Source organism: Alternaria dauci, chromosome 9 (assembly GCF_042100115.1).
Source record: "Alternaria dauci strain A2016 chromosome 9, whole genome shotgun sequence".
Taxonomy (NCBI): Eukaryota; Fungi; Ascomycota; class Dothideomycetes; order Pleosporales; family Pleosporaceae; genus Alternaria; species Alternaria dauci.
Window position 1 is genome coordinate 157100 of NC_091280.1, and position 7552 is coordinate 164651.

The window sequence follows — 7552 nt, forward strand, 5'->3', positions numbered from 1 at the left end:
GTGGGAGATGGGTGCATATGCTTTCCGCGCTCTTGGATCCAAGAACCAGCAATCCTCCGGCATTGCGACTGTTGCTCAGATCTTAGTTCTGGTGGTTCCCATCTGGGTCAACGCCTTTGCATACATGGTCTTTGCTCGAATGGTCCACTTCTATTCGCCCACTCGCAAAGTCTGGTTTCTCTCGCCTTCTATCCTCGCTCTAGTCTTCGTCACCCTAGATATCGTTTCTTTCGTCGTTCAACTCATCGGCGGTGGAATGGCTGGCCCTGGTGCAAGCGCAGATGCACAAAAGAAGGGCCTGAACATATACATAGGCGGAATTGGTATGCAAGAGGGCTTCATTGTTCTTTTCTTGGGCTTGGTCATCAAGTTTCACCGCGACCAGCTACGGGCAGAAAGAATCGGACGACTGACTGCAGACAAGATGGATAGCTGGAGGTGGTTGATCGGGGCGCTCTACGGATGTTTGTTGGCGATCACAATTCGCATCGTCTACCGCCTCGCTGAGTTCTCTGGTGGTCTTGACCACAGCAATCCTCTTCCGAGTAACGAGCCCCTCCTGTACGTTCTGGAGTCGACACCAATGTGGTTGGCCATCTTGGTGTGGAACGTTGTTCATCCAGGTCGCTTCATTCGTGGCGATGGCGCGAAGATGCCGCGTTCATGGCTTTCTCGCCATCTGCGCTGCTGCTGTCGCAAACGTCGCTGCGACGAATGCCATAGTAAGCTCAGCCACAGCGGGCTTCATCACCATCATGTAGCAGATAATGCAGAACCAGAGAACGGCAGGGAAATGTATCCTATCCAGATAACCCACGCGGATCGCGTCGTTGCCACTCCGGTCAACCCTTTCCTAGACGCATCATCTCGTGCCTCGTCTCCGTACAGCCTACCTCTAAGCGACTGCCCTAGGTTCTAGTAGATCCTACCCCTAGCGTAGGTTCTGCTCCCTATTCCTTGTGTTAGCGTAAGTTCTACCCCCCTATCCTTACCTCCTTAATCCCCCTCACTACCTTTTTACCTCCCTAATCCTCTCTACTACCTCTTTACCTCTTTATTATATTACTTATATAGTGTACCTTACTACTACACCTACTTACTATACACTTTAATACTAAAAATACGCTTAAAATATACCCTAAATACTCTCTACTACTATATAAACACCTATTATTTACTTTAATAAATCTAGTTACCTTCTCTATACTAGTTATAAGAGTATAATTATATTTTAAAAGTTTAATACTTATCTTACATATAGTTATTATATTTACGCCTACCTATATAAGCCTACTATAGTATAGAGGGGTAATATAAAAAAAGAGTAATTCTAAAAGTTACTCTTTTTAACGCTTTATATCTCTAGAACTAGAGTAGCTAGAAAGAAGATTTTTAAGGTTTTAGAAAGAAAAAAGCTAGCTCTATAATCTAGTAAGCTAAGGTATTAGCTTAGTAGGCACTCTAGTACTAGTAAAAGGTAGTAAAACTAGGTATTAAAAAAAGATACTAGAAAATCTAATATATCCTTTTAATAGTAGTATTATATTCTCTTAAAGTCTAGTATATTATAATATAAACTACTATATTAACTATAGGATACGTAAAAAAAAACCCTATTAAGTAAATAAAGAAATAAAAAGAAAAGTAGTTTTTAAGGTATTTTAAGCTTAACTAATTATATTAGCTAGCTAGTACTTAGTATACTATCCCTAAGCATCTATTACTACTTTATATCTCTTAGGTAAAGATAAAATATAATTATCTATAGCTTCTTATAGTATTAAATCCTACTCTTCTAGTATAGCTTAGAAAAAAGCTTCTATACTCTTCTCGCTAGTACCTATATAAGGGGCTACGCTTAGGGAGCTATTATATAGGTATACTATTATTATATTTAATAGGGAAAGAAGCTAAGGAAAGCTATAGTCTAAAGGCTATTTAGGAGGCGGCAGCTTAGAATATTATTTATCTAGCGCGTTAGTATAGAATCTAGGTAAGCTACTAACTACTTAGATTTTATAAGTAGTACACCCTACGTATATAACTAAGATCCTATTAAGGAATAAGCTAACTAGGCTTTAGCTTATTATAATACCTTTCTCTTCCCCTCTACTTAAGGGTAGAATCTATTAAAAATACTTTAGTAAGTATCTATTACTATCTTAGAGGCCCTCTATATAAGTTAACTACTATTCTAGTACCTTTATTTCCTCTAATAGTTCTACTAGTTCTTAGGATATTTAGTAGTATCCTTTTTACTTAATATTATAGTATAGCTTCTATCCTTACCCTTAGTATTTAAGTTACTTAGTAACTATATCCTCTATAATCTACTCCTCTTTACTATTAACTTATAGTAGTAGTAGCTAGTAGTTATCTTAAGCTTAGCCTAGTAAGGGGTCTATATTAGTAAGGTAAAGTTAATTAATATAAAAAATAAAGTAGTAGCTTAGTAGAGTATTTAACTTAACTAAATAGTTATTAACTACTTTAATTACTATATACTTAGTATTTTTCTAGTTAAGCTTATATAACTTATAGCTAGTATTATCTTACTTATTAAGCTTAAGCTAGACTTTATTATTAACCTTCTAGTTCTTAGCCTCTTTATAGTACTTATTTACTTATTTCTTTTATTTAACTTAGGCTTTAGCTATACTAGCTTAAACTAAGTTAAATATATCCCTAAACTTAACTATAATAATCTTAGCCTTCTTATATTCTAAATACTCTTTAGTATTATATTTCTTTTAGTTAGCGCCTTAAGGAGTCTTAAGCTATAGTAGATTAATATAATAGCTATATTATAAGAAGAATAGGGATACTCTTCTTAATATTATATCTCTTTTATAAATTACTATCTAAGCTATTATATAGGTGTTAGAGTATATAAAGATACTAATATTTTAGTATTAAAGTTTTATCCTCTACGCAGCTAGTAATACGCTCGTAAATAGGTAGTAGATAGAAGTAATTAATTATTATAAGAAGAGTAGTAAGTATATTCTATACTATTAAAGGAAAAACCTATAAAAGGTTCTATAAAAGTTTAATAATAGATAGATAACTAATAATCCCTCACTTAATATAGAGTAGAAGGAGTACTTATGGGGAAGCCTCTTTACTTACTCTATATACTAGTATAAACCTCCCCTTCCTAGAGTTATAGTCCTATTATAACTCTTCCGCTTATAAGCTTTACTAAGTAAAATTAAATTAATAATAATAAATAAAGGAGAAGGGTAAAGGAGAGATATTAGTTAGTTTAAACTTATAAAATCTAAGAAACTAAAGTAATATAAAGGAAATCTTTAGACTAAGTAATACCTTATATTATTATAGTAAGAGTTTTTAATAGAATTTAGGTTATAGAGCTATAACCTAGATTCTATTACCTAGGTAGCTAGTCCTTTACTTCTTATTATAATTACTATAACGTAAGGCTGCAGTAGGGGTAGGAGGTATAGTAATATTAGATACTTATAGGCTACTAGAATAAGAGTAAATATTCCTATCCTAGTTAGTTAGTAATCTAATAGTAGGCTTATTAGACTTTATAAAGTATCCTATCTTATCTAGTTCTAGAGTAATCTTATTAGCTAGTTAAGCTAGAGTATTAGCTTAAGTAATATTATAGTAGAGAAACTAGGGGAAGTGTAAGTAGTTAAAGAACTATCGGGCTTAGGGGTAGCGCGGGAAAAAGAGGCCCTATAGAAACTAGCTAAACGGTGTTCAGCTACGGGATAATAACTATAATATATACTCCTTTTAATTTTTCTATATCTACCTACTACATTAAGCACCTGTTCCTAATAGAGAATTAGTAACAAAATACTCTACTACATATAGCGACTAATTAAAACTTAAACCTTATAACCTTTTAACCTTAGGAAAGCTATAAGCATTTACTAAGCGTAAAATCTATCTAAAAACTTTACAAGACGCTCTATCTTACAGTCTTAGATAGTAAGAGAAATTAGAATAGATATAGTATAGAATAAGTAAGAAATAATAAGAGAACAGTAATAGTATATAGTAACCTAAAGAACATTTAGTAATAAAAAAGCGTAAAGACTAGAGAATACAAATAGGTAGGGATATAGAAAGACCCCTAAGAAGTAAGAAAGACACGATAGAGGTACTAAGTTACTAATAATACTAGGGTTATAACTAGAGTACAGCTACGCCGCATAAGGCGGTGTATTATATAAAGAGTATAGGCTAGGATAATAATCCTTTAGATAGCCGTATAGATAAAGAACACGATAGAGCGTATATAGATAGGCTAAATAATATATAGGGCTAAGAACAATAGTAATAACCCCTATAGAGTACTACTAATAAAGAAAAAACTAATAATAAATAATTAGATTAATAGACTAAAGATAGCTAACTAAGATAGTATCTTAAGATATATAAAGAATAGGGCGATTACCCTCTTACTAAAAGACTCTTAGATATATAAGTAACTAACTAGTTAAACCTAAGCACTACTTTATATAGTACTTACACTCTTTATTATAGCCCTTACTATACTTATTATATACGTTACGTAGATAAGCGAGAACTAATAAGTAAGGAATAAGATAGGTAAAAGAACCTAATCTATTACTAAGCTACTAGCTAGAAGCTAAAATACGGATTAATTTACTTCTACTACTAAAATAAAGAAACTAGAAGCCCTAGCTAATAGTATAATAACGCTAGTAGATTTACTAAGCGCACTAGTAGTAATACTAGGAAGCTCTATTTCCCTAGATATTCCGCTAGTGCAGTCCCCTAATAACGAAATAATAAAGGTCCTTTAGATAATAGTAGCCTCGCTCTAATAGCTAGGAAGCTAAGACCTAATAGTAGCTACGTAACTCCCGCTGTACCTAGCTAAAACGATTCTAGTCTTTAATAGTACTAATATTACTACGTTCTTAGAACGCTTTAAAGATATATCTAAGTACTATAGGTTTAGTAATAAAGCTATGGTTAATAGGCTCTTAGTGTTACAAGGTAACAAGGAATTGCCTTCCTTTCATGCAGGTCGCATGAAGGAAGACCATCGGGCGGACACGTTGGACGAAAGTGGATCTAGGGCGGGGCCCAGATCACGTGAAAGGAATGGCATCCCGCCAAGACCTGGCCTCCGGGAGGCCAGTGAGGATCGGGAGGCCACGGCCCTCCCAGGCCTCCCTCTTGGAAGGGAGGGCAAGGAGGACAGGACCTAAGGCAAGGGGTATAAGAATGTGTTGGATCTCATTATTACACTCGTTGTGGTCAACTCAAATAGTTCATCTCTTACACAGATTGTCAACTAGTTATTCTATTGTTATAGAATTGGTAGCGTTATTCTTTGGTTACAACGATAACTCTTTTCCACCTGATCATTCCATACGATACCTCACGGACTACCGCTTTAGTCTACCTCGCCTTAGTACGGACCGAGCCTAGAGAAGTATAGCCTAACCCCGTGTAACACTTTAACCACCTTGGATATCAGTGGACGTTTAACCAACAGGACAGCCCGATTAAGATTCAACAATGGCTCATCAGGGAAACGCGCAGAACAACAGGGCTCAGGGTCAGGGACCCTCGACGCCAGCACGCCCTACCCCAGAAAATGATGAGATGCTGGAAGCATCCGATGACGAGGGAGAGAACCCTAACGTCACCGAGCTCAGGAATCTTAGGCAACACACAACCACGCAGGCTCAGCAGATTGCTGAGATGCAGGCAATGATCAATCAGCTTGCAGGGCAACTGATGATGACCCCTAACGAACGACCCGTTGCTACAAAGAAACCCAAGATAGCGTCACCAGAGAAATACGGTGGAGAACGAGAAAAGCTACGAGTATTTCTCACCAACATCGACCTGTACTGCGAGTACAACGAGGTACCCAACGACCAGGAAAAGATCCTCATGGCCAGTACATACATGAAGGATAAGGCTTCCAATTGGATGCAACCCTATGTGGACGATTATCTGCTGGATGCAGAACACATGGGCACCAAAGAAGGAACCCGTACCTTATTCGCAAGTTGGACAGAGTTTAAGCAAGAGATGGGACGCATCTTCGGAGAAGTAGACGCTCAGAACCAGGCAGAGAAGAAGATCACTCGCCTGAGGCAGACCTCGTCAGTATCGGCATACACGGCGGAATTTAAGCAACTACAAGCACGGATCGATTGGGATGATGCGGCACTTCGAACGGTATTCGAAGCAGGCCTCAAAGAGAATGTCAAGGACGGCCTTGTACACCACGATAAGCCCGGGACGCTACACGCTCTGATCGAGCTAGCCACGCGTATCGACAACAGGTTGTGGGAACGAAACGATCAGAAGAAATACTTCCGACCCAACCTGCCCAACATGAAGAAACAGCGTGGTAGATTCGACAGGGATGGCGACGCCATCATGACCGGCAAGGTACAAGAGAAGGCCAAAGACAAGAAAACCCGAGGAGGTAAAAGACACGACGGTCTCTCCAAGGAAGAACGCCAGCGGCGTTACGACAACAAAGCATGTCTCCGATGCGGGAAGACAGGACACTTCGCTAGGGATTGCGAAGAAGAACAAGTCAAACAGGCAGCTATCAAGATCCGGATGATCAGACAAGGCACGCCTTACCCGGCCGGGATAGAGCCGGATGACAACCTAAGCGACTTAGACCTATACGAGGAGGCACGCTTGGAGGATAAGGAAGGCTACGAAATCGTCCCAAGAGTTAAACCGGACAACGAAGTTCTCACCATGGGCCAGCCAAAGAAGACTGACTGGAAGGTCAAAGGCACCATCGTGATGGAACGATTAGCCAACAACCAATGTTGGGTATGTGGTAACAAGACACACTACGCCGACGAATGCACGGTTCGCGAACGAATCATGATTACCGGCCCGAATGCCGAAGAAATTGGGTATCAGGCGATACACCAACAACCCTACTTCGATGATCCAATGGCTGAGGTCGAGGACCAAGAAGCCCACGAAGTAGAAGATACCAAGGATCACAAGGATTTGTGTTGGTATGACTGCAAGATAAATTGCGAGTTCCATAAGCAAGATAAGGAGGATTGCAGGACAGACCAGGACCGGTGCTGCCACCTGAACCTCTGGGCAGACGAATGTCTAGCAGACATCTGCCATCTACACGAACCAGAGAAAGTGGAGATCCACTACAGACTTCTATGGATGCAATGCAGGAACGGGTGTGACTTCCATCGCAAGCAGCTCAAGGAAGCACACAAGGTGGATGACTATTACCATCGCACCCTATCATCAAACATCTGCGAGGTAGCAGATTGTGAGATTCACGAGGCCAAGAAGGCTCAACCAAGGAAGAGGATCACCAGGGAGGAGATACCTCACCAGAACATTCATTGGAGCTTCTGTTACGACGACAGGTGCTTGACGCACTACAGCTCAAAGAATGACACAGGCTACTTTCCTAAGTACAGGAAAGGTAAGCAGTCAAAAAACTAGGATGCCGCCAGGGACAGGGTCACGCTGGTGAAGGCAGTCCTAAAACGACCCTTAGGAAGGTGCAGGATACCGATGGTCG